Genomic DNA, 21,008 nt, shown 5'->3' on the forward strand with positions numbered 1-21,008 from the left:
TTTACTGTGTTGTGATACTATACATGACGTCCTCCGCCCCAGAACGTTTCCGCCGTTCTTGGTTTTGGGGAGTGACATCATTTAACAAAATGGATACAAACAAGTTGTTTCCGACATAATCATAACGTTTAAAACTGTATTATGACACATAATTTCAAATTATTTCACATTATCTCATAATGAAAGATTTAAAGAAAGTAGTTTCTAACAAAAGAACGTCCAAAATCTAAAAAGGAAGCAAAATATGACTTATCAAATCATAATATGCATAATATCAAGTTATCTAACACAAAATTACCTAACTTTCACCAGACCATCAATTTAATTAAACAAAATAACACCTAAAATCAAATTATACTTAAACTACATGCATTATGACTATGATTCTATTGAACCATCAATAATCTATGATGAATGTATGATTTCTAGTATTTTTCACTACTAAAACTCAAATAAGAGCCTATGGTTTTTCACCAGATCCTTTCATTAATCAATTAAAATTACACCCAAAATCAAATTACATTTTAAAATGCCTGCAATCTGAATACAATTTAGTTGAACCATCGATAATTTATGATAAATATGTGATTTCTAATGTTTTTCGCAACTAAAAATTGAATAAGAAGGTAGCGTTTTTCAATCCTATGGGTTTGTCGATTCTAGGGGTTTTTTGAGTACTGATTCATTTGTTTTCTTGATGATGAGTGCATTATCTGGGGATGTTGTTGAAAAACTATGGAATAAAGATTGATGAATGAATTTGATCGAGAAGAATTTGAAGGGAGGGGGGGGGGGGATATTAACAAACTCAAAGAAAATGAGGAGAAGTTGAAAGTGAATGGTGAGGTGATCAGATCCAATCTATTGAGTGAAAAGTACAACTCTACCCCTGTGTATTGCAATTAAGCATGTATGTCAAGATAATTACAATTTTACCACTGCCTCCCAATTTTCTGTTTTAATCTCAACCGTCTTTTTTTTTTCTTAATCAATGGTCATCAATTGGTCTCATTGTCTCACAAAATCATCTTGTCTCATGTGAATTGAACTATATATATATATATATATATATATATATATATATATATATATATATATATATATATATATATATATATATATATATATATATATATATATATATTCAACGGTCTAACAAGAATAATAGCCGAAATGTTTTTGGACTTAAACCGAAAAATGGTATTTGAGAGGTATCATTCCTAACGAAATATGCTAATTAAGTGATAAGTAATTTACAAATACGGTCCTATGGTAGACCATCATTCTTAAAATTGTTCCAAAAGCAAAATGATTATAACGAAAAATATGAGATTTGACTATTTATGTTTAAACCATATATAAAAAATAAAATTTAAGAAATTGAGGAATCTAACTATTATAAACGATTTTGTTGAGGACACTTGTATTTTGTTAATACAAGTGTCCATAATCTTACTCCCGTGTTTCGCAAAACTCTTCAAAATAATTTATTCCGAACAAAGTGGTTTTTTATTCATTTAAAACTGAATATTTTTTTTAATAGTTAATTTATCCGGTGTTTCGGTGAACTCTCCAGAATAATCTATTTCGGACTAAATGGTTACTCTAAAAAATGGATTTTTTTTTCAAAGAGTTAAATTATGTGTTAACGTACTCAATTTCCCTAAAATAATTCTTAAGTACAACACTAAAAATTAAGAAAAATAAATATTTTGGACAGACATGGAACATTACAATTCTTAAGGTCATCTTTAATGTATTGAACATAAATGAGTGCAATGGAATCTCACATGTACATTACATTCACAATACAATTTTACCTATTAAACTCTACACTCCATTAAACCCAATACAATTTAATGGATTGTCACATCATTTATATGTGTGTGAGGAGAGAGAATGTGGAGTTCATTTGGGGATTGAACTCCCAATTCCATTGAATGCCATGTCATTAACTCACGATGGAGATTTTGAGTTTAATGGGATTAAACTCTCCATTCAACTTCCCATTAAACAACCATTGAAGATGGCATAAGTACATCACCATTAAGAAAAACAAATATTTTGGACAGACATGGAAGAAATGTTCTTGATGACATTACGACTTTTTAAAGTTTTGCTCTATTAAATATATTGTTGAACAACTTACTTAATATTAAAAAGACAATAAAAGTGCAAATTTGATTTTCATATTAAAAGTAAATTACGTACATGCTAACACTATTTGAAAGTTCAAATTCAATTTATTTTTCATTTATTTTTAACAAAACTAATTAAAAAAAATAAAAGGTCAAACCAATTTATAAGAATACATAGTTAACAGAATTGTTGACTTGGGTGTAATATGTAATATCTACTTCATACAATATTCAATAAATTATACTATTCAACTACAATTAATAAGAGGTTAAACGTTGTGTTCAATAGATATGTAGTACAATAGTTATTTAACTATTCAATATAAAAATAAATAAATAATGAAACTATTTTTTATAAAACGATTAACAAATAAATGATTTTGTTAGTTGGTAATAACACGTTACCATCAATTAAACTGTAGTTTCTATTAATAAACTTAAAATCTATTTTCTCGATGCCGTGAGTTGATTTTGTGTTAAAACTGGCAAGTTGACATGCACAGCTTGTTTCGGAAAAAACCATCTGATTACAAGTGAATAGTTGTGGTGGACTAGTAAAGGTGCATGGTGCACCCTTTGGTTGAATGTTTAGGTTCGACTTCTATATAAACCAACCCTTTGCATGCAAATATTCTCCACAACCAAAAACACCTAATTACCTCTCTTTATTCAAGAATATTTTCCTTTATGAAGATGACTAAGTTTTCAGTTTTATCAACCCTATCGCTATTTTCATGTCTGTTCCTTCTCGTTGTCTCTCCGGTTGCGTATGCTTACTCCAAGTCGGAGATCAGTTCATGGTGTCGCCAAACACCTCACCCACAATCGTGTGAGTATTTCTTGTCGAGTAATCAAGATTCTGCTCCAGTAAAGCAAAAACCTGATTTCCTCAAGGCGTTGTTGAAGGTCACGCTAGAACGAGCATGCAAGGCTGAGTCGCACACTCGTGAGCTTGGCACAAAATGTCGTAACAAGCTTGAAAAAGCTGCATGGGAAGATTGCCTCGAGCTTTACGAAAACACTGTCGAAAGAATCAACATGACTATTGATCCTCGGAAGCCATGTAGCCAATACGAGATGCAAACATGGCTTAGCACTGCCCTAACGAACCTCGAGACGTGTAAAGCTGGGTTCCAAGATCTTGGTGTTGGTGGCTACATGTTGCCATTGATGAACAACAATGTATCCGCTTTAATCAGCAATACATTGGCAATGAACAAAGGAGGATCTCCACCGAATAAGTGCATAAAGGGTTCCCTACTTGGGTAAAGCCTGGTGATCGAAAGCTGTTACAATCTCCAACCCCGGCTTCTCAAGCTAACATCGTGGTGGCGCAAGATGGTTCCGGCAACTATAAAACGATAGGAGAAGCCATAGCCGCCGCCGGAAAAAGGTCTGGTAGCGGGAGGTATGTGATCCACGTTAAGGCAGGTACTTATAAGGAGAATATCGAAATCGGAACAAAACTGAAGAACATAATGCTACTAGGAGATGGTATTGGAAAAACCATCATCACCGGTAGCAAAAGCGTCGGCGGAGGAGCTACGACTTTCAAATCAGCAACAGTTGGTAAGCAAAATTATTGTTAAACATAAAAAACACATCGTTGAATATTACATTTAAAATTAATACTTTTACTTTATCAGCTGTCGTTGGAGATGGATTCATTGGACGAGGTATTACTGTAAGAAACACCGCCGGACCACAAAACCACCAGGCGGTGGCGCTGCGTAGTGGTTCTGATCTCTCGGTGTTCTACCAGTGTAGCTTTGAAGGCTATCAAGACACGCTATATGTCCATTCTGATCGACAGTTCTATAAAGAATGCGACATATACGGGACAGTTGATTTCATTTTTGGCAACGCTGCTGTGGTGTTTCAAAACTGCAACATTTATGCACGTAACCCTCCTAACAAGACCAATACAGTGACAGCACAAGGAAGAACCGATCCAAATCAGAACACCGGAATCTCAATCCAGAACTGTCGAGTCATGGCTGCATCGGACTTGAAAGGTGCCACAGGCTCGGTTAAGACGTATCTTGGTAGGCCATGGAAACAATATTCGAGGACAGTTTTTCTGAAAACATTTCTCGATGGTTTAGTGGACCCTGCCGGCTGGTTGCCATGGAGCGGTAGTTTTGCGCTTGATACGTTGTATTATGCGGAGTATATGAACACCGGTGGTGGGTCATCCACGGCTAAAAGGGTTAATTGGAAGGGATACCATGTCATCACTAGTGCCACAGAGGCTGCAAAGTTCACCGTCGGAAACTTCATCGCCGGTGGATCGTGGTTGCCGGCAACCAGTGTACCGTTCTCTTCTGGCCTTTAAATCACTCATTGGATATGATTAAATAGTTGAATATCTTGAATTGATTATTAGTTAGATGTTTGTTAGCTAAAGAATAAAGGGTTGGTAATTCAAAAGTCCAACAATATGTCATTGTCTTAATTCGTTAAAGTTTGTATAATTTTATAGTTTGTCATTGATTCGTTATGGATTTATTAAAAGAAAATTTTATGTATCTTATAAACAATAAGAGAAAGTGATGTATTTGTTAAGATATACCAATTTGATCATTTACCTTTCGATCTAAACAATGGACATACCAGATTTTGTCATGAATCTCTTATGTTGCTTTGTTTTGTTGAATTCCTAAAAGTCGGAGGGCTGGTTGTATCAAAGATAGAAGCAGAAGTATATGAGGTGCATATCACGTACGAGATCGTTAGAAAAGATATCCAATGCTTGTATCATAATCGAATATAATTTTACCACAAGAAATAAGAGAATTATCAGCCCAAATATCATTGCAAAAGATATCCAATGCAATCATAAAAGCATTTAGCAGCGACATGTTGCCACTAACGCATCGCTGCAATTGCTTCATAGTTAATACTTATATAACACCATTATTGATTGTGGTCTCTAATAAACACACCGCTTAAATCCCAGATGCAAACTCCAAGCCGGTCATATCAACCACTTCCTCTTCGTGTCTCGAGGTACGAGGCACGGCCTTTAACAAAACCCTCAAGACTTCCAATCAACATATTCATTTGGGTCTGAACTACCCAACCCATATCAATTTCGCCACATGGCCTGAACAAACACAAAACTCATCCTCTCCTAAGTAGCCCAAGCCAAAAGTCCGACAAATACGGAACCACTGCCTCGAACTGTAACACCCAAAGTTTTGAAGACCAAGAAAGGGAAGAAAACCCTAAGTTTAGGGGTCGACTCGGCGAGTCCAAGGAGGGACTCGGCGAGTCGGAGCGGGATCCGGGTCGAGGAGTAAGTGACCGACTCGGCGAGTCGGCCAAGGTGACTCGGCGAGTCTGGTCTGTGCGAGGAAAACCCTAATTCTGGGAGTTGTATCATATATAAAGGGTGTTATGTCCCTCCCTCAGCCCCCATATCACTCCAGAGGACCTGTAAACCCTATATTTCGTGTGAGCTTCCATTATTGAGAGAAATAGCTTTGGAGGAAGGAGATTTTGGAGAGGAGACTTGAAGATCAAGAAGGTTGCTTCAAGGGAGAGGTGTGTGCTCGAGATCTACTTCAGTTTGTGTTCATCTTGGAGGTATTAAGCTGCCATTTCCCCTTCTTTGCATCTAGATCTATTTTGTCATGAGATTTGGGGGTTTTATGGTTGTTTGAGACCCAAATCGGGTTAGGGGCTTAGATATGTTGTTGCCACTTCAGATCTATGGTTGGGTGAGTCCATTATGTCATAAAGCATCAGGAGATGAGTAGTTGGTGAAGCCCTTGTGTCCTTAAACCAAACCCTAATGTGTTTTGAGCCTAGATCTCTTTAGTTATACGTAAAGTTTGCAACTTTACGTAGGGATTGAGCTTTGGAAGTATGGATCTATGGATTGGAGTCCCTGCATGACTCAAAAGCCCTTTGCATGTTGGGAGATCTGAATAGAGTCGGCGAGTCCTTTGAGTGGACTCGGCGAGTACCATGAAGATGAGGAGGAACTCGACGAGTGGGATGAACAGCTCGTCGAGTCGGATGAAGATGGGCATGAAATCGACGAGTTGGATGAACAACTCGGCGAGTTGGATGAAGATTTCCTTGCGCTCGGCGTGTCTGTTCTTAGACTTGGCGAGTCAGGTCGCGGAGTCCCAAACCCTTCGAGTTAAGACTCGAGTCAGCGAGTCAAGCCAGGACTCAGTGAGTTGGACAAGACAGGAACTGGGAATCGGTAGACTCGGCGAGTCAGGGGCTGGCTCGGCGAGTAGAGTCGCGAGTGGAAGGACTCTGGACTCATGAACTCGGCGAGTCAGTAGGGTGACTCGACGAGTAGGGTTGACCTGGAAGGTTGACTTTGACCAGGACTTTGACTTTGACCTGAGTTGACTTGGTTGTCTTTCGGGGGTCAGTTAGACTTAGTGTTGCTTTGATATTGTTAGCTCGGGAAGCAAGTAGAGCAGGAGTTCAGTCAGTGGGCGGGTAGTGGTCAAAGGGTCTAGCAGCAACAGTTCAGCAGTATCAGGTGAGTCTCCTCACTGTTTGTATGGGTCTAGGGCACCAATGCCGGCCCATTTAGAATATGCATGAAAGACCAGGGGTCGGCTCCTGGCATACAGTATGTTACGTGGTATGGTAGGAAGACCCGGGGGTTAGCCCTAGGCAATATGTATGAAAGACCGGGAGGTGGCTCCTGGCGCATTGTATGCTATAGATATGAAAGACTAGGAGGTGGCTTCTGGCACACTGTATGCTGTTTAGCTAAGTAGAGTAGTATGTACGGTTGTCTTTGTGATACTTGCATAGAAGACCAGGGGGTGCCCCTTGGCACTTGTCTGTAAGATCGGGGGGTGGCCCTTGGCATTTGTCTGTAAGACCAGGGGGTGGCCCTTGGAACACGTTTGTAAGACCAGGGGGTGGCCCTTGGCACTTGTCTGTAAGACCCAGGGAGCGGCCCAGGCTTGACCAGGAATATCACGTGCGGCCCGTGGCATAATGGCAAGACTATGTTTGGCACATAGCACCTTACTTGGTTATGGATAAGTCAGTTATGTATGATTCTTGGCTATGAATGGTTTGTATGGTATGTGGTATCTGGGGAACTCACTAAGCTTCGTACTTACGACTTTCAGTTTTGGTTTCAGGTACTTCCGGTAGCGGATGATGGAGCTCGGGATGATCGCATGGCTCACACCATAGATTAGTCATCCTGGGAATGTTTTACTCTGATAATGAACATGTGTTTTGAAAACTAATACTCTGTTTATGTTTTGAAATGATGATTTTACTTTAAGTGATACTTTATTAAAAGAAATTTTTAGTCTTGAATTTTGGGACGTTACAAGTTGGTATCAGAGCCTTGGTTTGAGGGATTCGGGCATACTCTCGGGTGTGCCTGAACTCAAACTGAGGGGTCGGATAAAAAGTTTTCAAAAGTGAAAGGACAGTTTTGTAAAAAGAATTTTGAGAACGAAAAATAGTTTTAGAAAAGCAAAAAGAATTCAGAAAGAAGAGAACTTTGAAAAGACAAAAGAGGTGTGGTGCATGCAATCAACCGAGCTCAAGTAAGTACCCCAAATTACCCATACAAGTTTATGTTATGCTTATCAGTTGATAGAACAGCATGCTAGAATAGGACTAAGGATCTAGGGATGATGCCTTATGCGCCTGTTATTTGTGCTTTTGAGATGCATGATAGTGCTGATTAGACAGTAGTAGGATGGCCTGTTTAGGTTATGCCTGAGTTTTTGAGTTTGTGTTGCGTGCTAGTTCAGATTCTTGCTATGTGGATATGATTGCTTGGGTATGTTATGGTTAGATTTTCCCCTTGTTCGAATGCTGCTTGCTTTGTGCATTGTGGGATTCTGAGTGATGGGAGTTAGCCATTAGGTGGATACGTCACGTCACATGTGATCAGGGTTGAATAATCTCAGAGTGCTAGATTTGACCCTATTGCGCAGCTCTCGTCTGAGTCCAACCGTTGTAGGGATGAGTCTTTTACTTGAAGGATTATCTGAGCCTCGTCGCATGTGATGGTATCCAGGTGATGGCTAATTGGCATCACAAGGAGACCTTCAGCAGCTGAGGACTGGTTTAAGTTGAGTCAGAGGTTTCCCTAGGGTAAGCCTAGGATGAGATAGTGTTGGGAGCAGTATTAGTGGATAAGGGACCTGGTGGAGTCAAAGCAATTCCTAAGGAAAGTACGGATAGATGTGGAAGGTAGTATGGGCCCGTACTACTGAAAGCAGAGGATCCGTACTCGATTCGGGAAAGGCTGAGACAAAACCGGGAACCTGGCAGGGTATGTTTGGCCTCGCCTCAGTGATGAGTATTTTGATAGTGGTTGTGGTATATTTTCAGCATGGTGACATTGCGAGAGAGACCAGCAGGCGGGTCAGGCACCGGAGAGGGATCAGGCTCGGGTTCAGGGGCCGAGCAGCTCGAGGAGCGAATGAGAGAGTTGATATCAGCTGAGGTTACGCGCAGTATTCTAGGCTTCTAGCTCAGACTCCTGTGATCTTTGGCACGGTCAAGGAGGGTATACTGGAGATTTTGGATGAGAGGTTGGGAGCCTTCCGTACTGAGATGATGGCATTGATGGGAGCGCGTACCTTGACATTTCGAGAGTTCAGAGCCTGCGGGGCACCAAATTATCATGGGGCTAGGGACCCCATTGCTAGCAGCAGATGGTTGGCCGATGTTGCCAACGCTTTTCGTACCAGCAAGTGTCCCGAGGGGGACAAGGTTAGACTCGCCTCCTGTCTTCTGAAGGATAGAGCCAGGGATTGGTGGGAAGATATTGGTCATGCTCTGGGAGATGATGCCGCGTTGGACGCGATGACTTGGAGCGATTTCTCGGCCAGGTTCAGGGCGGAGTTTTCGCCAATGATTGAGGTGCAGCAGCTGGCACGAGAGTTTCAGGATTTGACGCAGAATACTGAGACTGTGGCGGAGATCACCGCCAAGTTCAGGGAGAGGGCTCTTCTTGTACTGCAGTATGTCGCGGATGAGGAAATGAAGAAGGCTCGATTCCATGAGATGTTGAGAGCCGACATCAGGGAGTTCGTGAGCAGGTCCGGCTGTAAGACGCTAGAAGATATGATTGCTAGGGCTCGAGAGAGGGAGATTGATCTCGAGATGGAGAAGAAGAGGAAACCGGAGGCGGTTTCGGGTTCAGGAGGTTCGGGCAAAAGGCCCAAGGGTTCAGATCACAGATCCAGGATTCGGCCGAGCCGAAGTCAGTGCAGCACGTGCGGGAAACTGCACGAGGGAGTGTGTCGTTCCAGGGGTTCCGGCTGCTACAAGTGTGGCAGTGATGGTCACGTCAGCAGGGACTGCCCACGGGGGGCAAGCCCATTATGTTTTCACTGCAATCAGGTGGGCCACAAGAGGACCGACTGCACGATGATGAGGGGAGGAGCAGGGAGTGCGCCTGCCCCAGCGACTATGAGGATTACGGATGGGCGAGAGGGTAGTGCCATGCAGTGACAGGTGCGGAGGATCCGGACTACAGGAAGGAATGTTGCAGGTACGTATCTATGGCTATTTTCATTCCTATATGAATTATGGAAGTTTTTGCCCTGGAATCAGGCGATTCTATATATGATTTGTCTCTCTGTTTGTATTTGGATTGTATTCTGGAATTGTCTTATGCCAATTGCATACCAGGAGCTTTAGTAGCCAGTGTAGGTCATCTTTCACTTCGGGTTCGAAGTGTTCAGTATCATCTCGGGTACGGTTGAAAATGATTCAGGAAGTGGTCAGCCACCATCATCGGGATTTGATGGTTCTAATCTGGGCGTTCGGGATGGCTTTCGGAAGCATCAAGGAAAGTGGCTTATCACCAAGGAGTCTGTACCCAGTTATTCGGACTGTAAGGACAGTAGTCAGAGCTTAGAGGATTTATTTAGCATCAGAGATGCGGGCGGTGTTCATCTAGTATTCAGTAATCATGCGGCAGTTGGAGTGGGCTAGAGACGGATCGGTAGCAGGGATAGGGCGATGGTGGTTACCATGCCTATCATGTAAGGAAGGAAGGAATGGAATTCTTCGGGTTTTCGCAGGCAGTAAAGACTTAGCTGAGGCTAAGTGGGGGAGAAACAATCAGGTTATGGGATTAGAAGGGGTCTTGAAATTGGGATAAGTTCACTCTCTTGTAGTAAGAAAGACGGCTCAGGTGACTGTATGATTGGAGGATAGAGTAAATTGGAAGTTTAGAAAACTTTCCAACCGTGAGATCTCATTCTCGAAATTTCTGGTCGCGAATTACATAGGAATCGGTTGGGAGTTCCATTTGGAACATGAGTACCACCTGGGAGTACTCGATTATGTTGTATGATCAACTATGGGTTAGTCGTAGCATCCCCTAGCAGCTAGTCGGGATGGAAGGGTGTTGTCAGACTACCGGATAGCCGTAGCATTCACCAGTGGCTAATAGTAAGGAAAGCATATTAAGACTGCGGTGTGGTCCGCAACAATCGTATGAGAGTATGGTTGGACTGCAGTGTGGTCCGTAGCATTAGACTAGTAAGACTGCGGTGTGGCCGTAGCATCAGATTAGCAAGACTGCGGTATGGACGTAGCATCAGATTATTAAGACTGCGGTGTGGCCCGTAGCATTAGATTAGTGAGACTGCGGTGTGATCCGTACCATTAGACTAGTAAGATTGCGGTGTGGCCCGTAGCATCAGATTAGCAAGACTGCGGTGTGGCCCGTAGCATCAGATTAGTATGACTGCGGTGTGGCCCGTAGAATTAGATTAGTGAGATGGCGGTGTGGCCCGCAACAATCGTATGTGAGTACGATTAGGCTACGGTATGGCCCGTAGCACTTGTTTAGCAAGACTGCGGGGCGGCCCGTAGCTTTGGATGGCTGGCAGCGTAGAAGTGTGGTAAGACTACGGGGTGGCCCGTAGCATTCATCGGTCCCTATTTGTTAGAGCGAATGTGGCAGGTGTATGATTTCGTGGCAGAATGGATTGAGCGGTTATTGGTAAATTTTCTTCGAAAGTCGCTGGAAGCGACTAGGAGTTGAGTTGGGGCTAGCCACCGGTGGGAGCCGGTAATCCAGATATTGGTAGATTGGTAAGGAACAAGGTGGTCTCACTTCATCCGGAAGGCAGTTAAGGAATAGCAGAAATTTCCAGCCAGTGGCAGTGCTGGTAAGCAGTCTATGGTTGGATTCAGATAGTTGGTCGAGGGGTGCTAGGCACCAAGTTCTGTCAGAGAGCAGTGTCAGTGGTGACAGACGGTGATGACCCGCTCTGGGAACAGCGAGGGTGATGGAGTTAGTGAAGGATAGGGCCTTCACAGTGTCAGAGGAAAAGTCGGCTATGAGGCTTTGCCTTGGGAAGGCAAGAAATTTGCGCATGGAAAGAAGGGGTGAACCCCTATAGGTTCAGTGCAGTACTCGGTGAGTACCAGAAGGATTATCAGTTGAGTAAGTTGTGTTTCTGAGTTGATCAGTGTCAGGTTTGACTCGAGGTTTACCCACGAGGTTTATGTTAGTCAAAACGACCAGGTGGAAGACCAGCGAAGGTAGGCAGCTGGTGTTGGGATAATTGGTGAGTATTGAAGGCGGAACGCAGGCGGTGGGCTATGGCAAACTTCGAGGACGAAGTTTAATTTAAGTGGGGGAGAGTTGTAACACCCAAAGTTTTGAAGACCAAGAAAGGGAAGAAAACCCTAAGTTTAGGGGTCGACTCGGCGAGTCCAAGGAGGGACTCGGCGAGTCGGAGCAGGATCTGGGTCGAGGAGTAAGTGACCGACTCGGCGAGTCGGCCAAGGTGACTCGGCGAGTCTGGTCTGTGCGAGGAAAACCCTAATTCTGGGAGTTGTATCATATATAAAGGGTGTTATGTCCCTCCCTCAGCCCCCATATCACTCCAGAGGACCTTTAAACCCTATATTTCGTGTGAGCTTCCATTATTGAGAGAAATAGCTTTGGAGGAAGGATATTTTGGAGAGGAGACTTGAAGATCAAGAAGGTTGCTTCAAGGGAGAGGTGTGTGCTCGAGATCAACTTCAGTTTGTGTTCATCTTGGAGGTATTAAGCTGCCATTTTCCCTTCTTTGCATGTAGATATATTTTGTCATGAGATTTGGTGGTTTTATGGTTGTTTGAGACCCAAATCGGGTTAGGGGCTTAGATATGTTGTTGCCACTTCAGATTTATGGTTGGGTGAGTCCATTATGTCATAAAGCATCAGGAGATGAGTAGTTGGTGAAGCCCTTGTGTCCTTAAACCAAACCCTAATGTGTTTTGAGCCTAGATCTCTTTAGTTATACGTAAAGTTTGCAACTTTATGTAGGGATTGAGCTTTGGAAGTATGGATCTATGGATTGGAGTCCCTGCATGACTCAAAAGCCCTTTGCATGTTGGGAGATCTGAATAGACTCTGCGAGTCCTTTGAGTGGACTCGGCGAGTACCATGAAGATGAGGAGGAACTCGACGAGTGGGATGAACAGCTCGTCGAGTCGGATGAAGATCGGCATGAACTCGACGAGTTGTATGAACAACTCGGCGAGTTGGATGAAGATTTCCTTGTGCTCGGCGAGTCAGGTCACGGAGTCCCAAACCCTTCGAGTTAAGACTCAAGTCAGCGAGTCGAGCCAGGACTTAATGAGTTGGACAGGACAGGAACCGGGAATCGGTAGACTCGGCGAGTCAGGGGCTGGCTCGGCGAGTAGAGTCGCGAGTGGAAGGACTCTGGACTCATGAACTCGGCGAGTCAGTAGGGTGACTCGACGAGTAGGGTTGACCTGGAAGGTTGACTTTGACCAGGACTTTGACTTTGACCTGAGTTGACTTGGTTGTCTTTCGGGGGTCAGTTAGACTTAGTGTTGCTTTGATATTGTTAGCCCGGGAAGCAAGTAGACCAGGAGTTCAGTCAGTGGGCGGGTAGCGGTCAAAGGATCTAGCAGCAGCAGTTCAGCAGTATCAGGTGAGTCTCCTCACTGTTTGTATGGGTCTAGGGCACCAATGTCGGCCCATTTAGAATATGCATGAAAGACCAGGGGGCGGCTCCTGGCACACAGTATGTTACGTGGTATGGTAGGAAGACCCGGGGGTTAGCCCTAGGCAATATGTATGAAAGATCGGGAGGTGGCTCAAGGCGCATTGTATGCTATAGATATGAAAGACCAGGAGGTGGCTTCTGGCACACTGTATGTTGTTTAGCTAAGTAGAGTAGTATGTACGGTTGTCTTTGTGATACTTGCATAGAAGACCAGGGGGTGGCCCTTGGCACTTGTCTGTAAGACCGGGGGGGTGGCCCTTGGCATTTGTCTGTAAGACCAGGGGGTGGCACTTGGAACATGTCTGTAAGACCAGGGGGTGGCCCTTGGCACTTGTCTGTAAGACCCAGGCAGCGGCCCAGGCTTGACCAGGAAGACCACATGCGGCCCGTGGCATAATGGCAAGACTATGTTTGGCACATAGCACCTTACTTGGTTATGGATAAGTCAGTTATGTATGATTCTTGGCTATGAATGGTTTGTATGGTATGTGGTATCTGGGGAACTCACTAAGCTTCGTGCTTACGGCTTTCAGTTTTGGTTTCAGGTACTTCCGGTAGCGGATGATGGAGCTCAGGATGATCGCATAGCACACACCATAGATTAGTCAGCCTGGGAATGTTTTTCTCTGATAATGAACATGTGTTTTGAAAACTAATACTCTGTTTATGTTTTGAAATGATGAGTTTACTTTAAGTGATACTTTATTAAAAGAAATTTTTAGTCTTGAATTTTGGGACGTTACACGAACCATGGTCTCCAACCATGCTATCTTCTCTAACCAGCCCTTAGATTCCCCGAAATATTCCTTCAGTCGAGTATGGATCCTGTACTTTCAGTGGTACACGTTCAATACTACCTTCCACACGTATTCATATTTTCCTCAAGAATTATCTCGGGTCCTTTACGACTTAGTCACCTAATATTCATGAAACCTGCTCAACAGCAAAACAACCACAATAAAAGACTCCTTAGGCTATCCCTAGGCTTCCACACTTCTCTGCCATGAGCTGCTGAAGAACTCCTCACAATGTCAATTAGCCATTCCATGAATACAATCACATGCAACAAAGCTTAGATAATACTTTGTGTACCAGACTCATCCCTACAACAGTTGGAGTCAAACAAGAGTTGTGAAGCAGGGTCAAATCCGTCACACCGAGATTATCCAACAATTTTCACATGTGACTTGACATATTCACTTAATGGCTAACTCACATCACTCATGAGTTCCATAAAGCACAAAGTAAGCAACATTCGTTTAGAGGAGCCGACTAACACTAAAATGCAACAAGATCTGATAGATCCTTCTATGAAATCCTCGATCTCGAAATCCCAACATCTCACGTACATCTTCGCCCTGCCCTCACTCTCTCAAGCATGGCTAATCCTTCCTCATGCCAGCCCGCTATGAACCACGCCCAAACCAGGGCAACCACCGCTACCTCATCCAATAACGTGACTTCGGGATGACCCCATACGACTCACCATACCATAATTTCCACACGACTCTCCATTGGTGCCAGATGAGTATCACATGAATACAACCACATGCCTCACAACTTAAACAATCTTAGGCTGCAAGATTCAATCCCATAATGGTTGGACTCAGACAAGAGCTGGGAAGCAGGACCAAACCCCTCAGCCAAAGATCCTTTAAATCATGTAGCATGTGACTTAGCGTATCTACTCAATAGCCAGTTCACACGCGAAAGAGGCACACAACAGCCAAACAAGGGAACTTTATAAGAACTAAGGCATCATATAATCAGACAATTCTATGATGCAATTCTTGAAGATCGCTAGCCTATCACTACCATGTTGTTTAATAAATCACAATATCAAATAACAGTATGGTATTTTCAGGTCAACTTACTGGCTTCGTCTGATCGTACGCATCACATCCTCCTTAAGTATTTTGAATACCATTTGAAAATGATTTTGAAAATGTTTTTTCCTTAGTTTGAGTCTTGATTAACACGAGTGTTCCTCTAATTCACTCAAACCATGGCTCCGATACCAACTTGTAACATCCATAAAATTTAATAAAATTTAAACTTTTCAAAACAACCCTTTTTCTATAGAAGTGTTTGCAAAAACCGATGTTCCCAAAACATTCACATTATCAGAGTTTCCCAAAAATCATAAGTCCAAAATGCAAGGATGTGTACGATCACACCTTCACCTTTCCATGATTCACTGAAGTACCTGAAACCATAAACCAAAAACTGTAAGCACGAAGCTTAGTATGTTCCCCCAAAGTACCAACACCCAAGCATATAACATATATAAATAAAAGTATGCATACACAGCGTTCAACATGTCTGGACCGCCTCACCGGGCCTATAATATGTTTGGACCGCTCACAGAACCTTTTGCATGTCTGGACCGCCTCACCGTGCCTTCAACCTGTCTGGACCACTCACAGAACCTTCAACATGTATTGACTGCCTCATTGGGCCTTCGGCATGACTGGTCTGCCTCACTGGCCTTCAGTCTATCGGGGCCACCCTGGGTCTATTGGCTTTCAGCACAAAGCAGGTCCACCTCAACCCAACCACACACATAAACCATTACGACATATACATAACGGATAAGCACACATAAACCATTACCAATATAAACATCAGCGGGTTTGTTGATTAACAACACTAAGCAATACAGTCTAAACCCGACCTATTACTATTCAACATATAGAACATATCACTAAGCATAACAACACCCTATCTACTAGGATACCGATCTAACAGATTATAACAACACAACAACATCCTATCTACCAGGATACCGATCTAACAGATCATAACAGTATAGCAATATCCTATCTACTAGGATACTGATCTAATAGATCATAAGAATACAATAGCATGCATAACAAAATACCAATCCAAAGGGCCGACATTGGTGCCTTCGACCCGCAAGTACAGTAAGGACAACTGACCTCGAATGCGGAAGATCCCCGAAAGAAATCCCTAGCAGTTGCCCTGCCGACATCCCAAGATATCAATACCAACAACACACCCAATTAGAAATCAGGTTCAATGCCATAATCTATAATCCATACTTGGGGTAAAATGACCATTTTACCCCTAACCCAACATGTCACACCCTAAAACTGGAACGACGTAAACGTTCGGGCACAGAGGACGTCATGTACAATATCATGTCAACGCATTATAGTAAACAAGCAACAACATCATCCATTGCATTAATAGTATAATTTAATACATGTGTGTTTTGTGTATAGTTTGTAAGACACAAAATATGAATCAAAATAAAAGACGAGTCTTGTATGAGCTCCGTCTTCTCAAAACCTGGTCCAGTGTACCTGTCTACTGGTGACCTGAGAATACAAGTTATTTTGAAAGAGTAGATCAACATTTCAGCTGGTGAGTTCATAAGTAATTTAGTGTCATTGTTTTGTCTGAAAGTGCTTGTAAATGTTTGTAAGATTTTGATGTAATTGTTGTATCTCCTAGAAAATCCTATATTTTCTACTTTATTATGAAATGTACTCTTCTACCAACACCCGACTGTTCTATGTGTTTGTTCTTTTGTAAAAGTGAATGCTTTTCCCAAGTATGACTATCATTACCAAAATATAGTTTACATTACCGTTTATGTGAGAAGATCACAATGTGGATGCAATAGGAAAATAAAGATGTACTGTAGTATTGTGTATAAGTAACTACCATACTAACTACCTGAAACCAGTTTGTTTAATTAAGGTAAAATGTGATGAGGTTGTAACCATACTTGATTGACTAGTAAAACACGACGATTAAAGACGTCGAAATGGTATGACATTCGTCACCCGTAGACCTGCAGTTCCCATTGTAGCTAGCAGCAAGGTGTAGGATGGTCAATCCCGTATAGAGCTATACACAAATTCACGCTCTCCCTCTAGGAGACTCTAGTTACAAAATGTGACATAACTGTATATTGCCTTACCATGAAGTAGTGGCTCACATTAATGTTATAGTATTCTTGTGTTTGTATAGTATGTTCTCTCTATTCCATTGTATCATATGTTCTCTTTGTATAGTGTTGTGTATGTTCTCTTTGTTTCTCATCATAATATGTTCTTTCTGTTTCTCATTATAATATGTTCTTTCTGACTCATGTATGAACTGACTCTTGTATGTTTCATTGTACTAGAAATAGTGAGTAGTAAGACTCTAAATTATGTCTATTCTAGTTTACTAGTAATGTTGTTTGAGTGACTGAGCATGTTTGTACACCTTTGCTACCCAAAGGTGCTGAACTGATGTAAGAACTTTTATATCTATACATATATATAATATATAAATAAGATTCAAACGACACTCGGACAAACAACCGGATACCCTAAGTCCACAACCAAACAAGGAACAGGAAATAAAGTGAGTTATCAGTCCTAAGCCCTTTCAACCTTATTTATATAACTATAACTATATAGACATGATTGTGTCTCGGTGTTCAGCATGGAGGCATCTTTCAACTATAAGTTTACAAAGATGAAGATGATAGTAAGAATCAATTGTGAGTATAATGAGAGTGGTCCATGGACTAACTCGCCATAGCCCAACAAAACAAATTAAAGTATGATTGATATAGAGATGTAACAATAGGAGCAAGAAAGCACTTTATAAAGATTTACCAAAAGATTAGATGTCTGTGAATAATATTGGCATTAGTGATGTAACAAGTTCGGGAAAAATGACCTAGAAGTAGGTCTTACAACAAACCAGAGTATGAAAATTTTGACAGCATAGACACCTAGCAACAATACTAGAAAGACAGGAATATTTACAGGGAAAAGTGATACATAGAGCATAGGTATGAAGGCTATTCCTTAAACCAAAAGAAAGGACAAGTAGAGCATCTTCTACCGGCGACGGGTACCCCTCGGGTGAACCCTCAAACTTGCCAGCTGACGCTCCATGTCAAGAAGGTGTCGTTCATATACTCTTTGGCGTGCTCAGAGCTCTATGAATTCAGCTCGAGTTGCAACTATTTCTTGCTGCAGAGCCTCATTGTCTCACATAGACCTCCCATGAGCATCTTCAAGATGAAAAATGCGGACTGTATTAAATCCTACATTGGCATCAACCTTCATGATTCGGTTGATGGCTGTCCTACCCTGCTACATAGGCTAGACTCTATCTGCTGAGCCTCCCTTGCTCAGGTTGTAGAAGCTTCTGTCTCCGTTGTATGGTGTAGGTTGACCCTGTTGTTGACTCCATCTACCCAAGTTTTCCACCCACAGAGGCGTCGGGCCTTGAAAAGCCGGGCGGGGGTTAGGATTTGGGATAGGAGCTACCAGGGGTAAGCCATTGACTACTGGCTCAGAGTCAAAATCCTCCGGGAAGTTATCTGTGAAGTCATCATCCAAAGGGATTAGATGATTCTCTTATGGCTCTGCATCGAGCTATCCACCATTACCTTGGTTGGGAAAGTACGGGTCGCCAGGGAGATTGAATCCAGCCATGTTATCTAAGCGAGAAATGGGATGAATGATCTATTTAATAGACATACTACTTAAGATATTTATAGGATGATCCTTACTAGTTACTTCAATACTTGCATAGTGTATACCATTCATACGTAATCAAAACAAGATAGACCTTCGAATAAGTAACCGTAACTCCAAATCCACAACCAAACAAGGAACATGAAATAAAGCAAAAATCACAGATTCTAAGTCTATGACACCTTAGTCACATATAAACTTAGTGTATCCACTCGGCAACTATTGACTTACTAGTAAAGACCTTTTTATTTGTCAAATAAGTAATTATAGTAACACAAAATACTCCTATAGTATTTTAAGTTTATGTATGTTCGAAAGTTTTCATTGTAGTAGTGTTGGTAAGTTTATGGACTTGTTGCAACTCCACAACCATTCCTAGGTATATGCTAATCACTTTTCGGAAATATATAGTTGATCAGGCTATATCACTCCCAGATCTGATCATATGTCCCCTAGCCTACTTGTGCTGTCCAACAACTGCAATACTGTTGTTAGTCATAGTGACACTGATTCTAGTATGAATGCAGGTATGTATACTTCGGTTAAATATTTTACTATTTAAAAGTATAAACTCTTAGTTAGAGTATTTTAATCTCGATATGTTTATAGTTGTATATGTTTTATGGGTTGATATACTCAATTCACTATAAATAAAGCTTTGATACCAATCTGTCACACCCCAAAACTGGAACGGCGGAAACGTTCGAGGATAGAGGATGTCATGTACGATATCATATCAGTGCATAATAGTAAACAATCAACAACATCATCCATTGCATTAATAGTATAATTTAATACAAGTGTGTTCTATGTATAGTTTGTAAGACACCAAAATATGAATGAAAATAAAAGATGAGTGTGTATGAGCTTCGTCTTCTCAAAACCTGGTCCAGTGTACCTGTCTACTGGTGACCTGAGAATACAAGTTATTTTGAAAGAGTAGATCAACATTTAAGTTGGTGAGTACATAAGTAATTTAGTGTCATTATTTTGTCTGAAAGTGTTTGTAAATGTTTGTTGTAAATGTTTGTAAGAGTTTGATGTAATTGTTGTATCTCCTAGAAAATCCTATATTTTCTATTTTATTATGAAATGTAGTCTTCTACCAAGACCCGAATGTTCTATGTGTTTGTTCTTTTGTAAAAGTGTATGCTTTTCCCAAGTATGACTACCATTACCAAAATATAGTTTACATTACCATTTATGATAGAAGATGACAATGTGAATGCAATGGGAAAATAAAGATGTACTGTAGTATTATACACAAGTAACTACTAATGTACTAACTACCTTAAACCAGTTTGTTTAATTAAGGTAAAATGTGATGAGGTTGTAACAATACTTGATTGACTAGTAAAACACGACGATCAAAGTCGTCGAAATGGTATGACATTCGTCACCCGTAGACTTGCAGGACCCACTGTAGCTAGTAGCAAGGTGTAGGATGGTAAATCCCGTATAGATCTATACATAAATTCACGCTCTCCCTCCAGGAGACTCTGGTTACAAAATATGACACAATAGTATATTTCCATGCCATGAAGTAGTGGCTCACATTAATGTTATAGTATTCTAGTTTTTGTATAATATCTTCTCTCTATTCTAGTGTATTGTATGTTCTCTTTGTATAGTGTTGTGTATGTTCTCTTTGTTTCTCATCATAGTATGTTCTTTCTGTTTGTCATTATAATATGTTCTTTCTGACTCATGTATGAACTGACTCTTGTATGTTTCATTATACTAGAAATAGTGATTAGTAATTCTCTAAACTATACCTATTATAGTTTACTAGTAATGTTGTTTGAGTGACTGAGCATTTTTGTATATCTTTGCTAACCAAAGGTGTTGAACTGATGTAAGAACTTTTATATCTATTGAAGGGTCCAATTACTGGTTTGGTCTAGGCTTTCTTTGTAATAGGTTCTTTTGTGTGGATATGCAGTTTTTATAGTGTTGATAGTAGTTTACGACCATAAACCCAAAGTCAGCCCAAGTCCACTATATATAGAAGCTAGCTAGGTCATTTAATGGTTGTTGATGCCACAGAGTTCACGGTTGCTATAGACAAGTTGTACCAGACATTTTTGTTAATAGAAGCGTGTGCAAGCTTGTTTTGATTTTTGTTTCTACTTCATTCTTATTATTATTATTGTTTGTTTTGTTTGTTTGATCACTCGTAAGATCCGTTTCAGGACCTTACAATAGGTATAAGAGCAAAACCAGTGTCAAAGCATATAACAATCGAGTTTTTTGCCATATTCTTCACTGTTTGCGATTGGAGTTGGTGTTTGCTGCGAAGGGGAATCAAGTCCAATCCAAAAGTCATGATTTCTTCAAGTTCTGGGAGTTTACTGCCTAGA

The 21,008-nt window shown here is 41.3% G+C and overlaps 1 pseudogene across 1 annotated transcript; it reads left to right on the forward strand.

Moving 5' to 3' along the window:
• Positions 1–2,723: 2,723 nt before the first annotated feature.
• Positions 2,724–4,688, forward strand: LOC145094033 (pectinesterase 2-like; annotated as a pseudogene). Its single transcript, XR_013703196.1, has 2 exons — positions 2,724–3,707; positions 3,785–4,688. The product of XR_013703196.1 is annotated as a pectinesterase 2-like (transcript).
• The last annotated feature ends 16,320 nt before the right edge of the window (positions 4,689–21,008 follow it).

The sequence above is a fragment of the Lactuca serriola genome, chromosome 3 (assembly GCF_051521515.1).
Source record: "Lactuca serriola cultivar US96UC23 chromosome 3, Lser_US96UC23_V15, whole genome shotgun sequence".
In the NCBI taxonomy this organism is placed as follows: domain Eukaryota; kingdom Viridiplantae; phylum Streptophyta; class Magnoliopsida; order Asterales; family Asteraceae; genus Lactuca; species Lactuca serriola.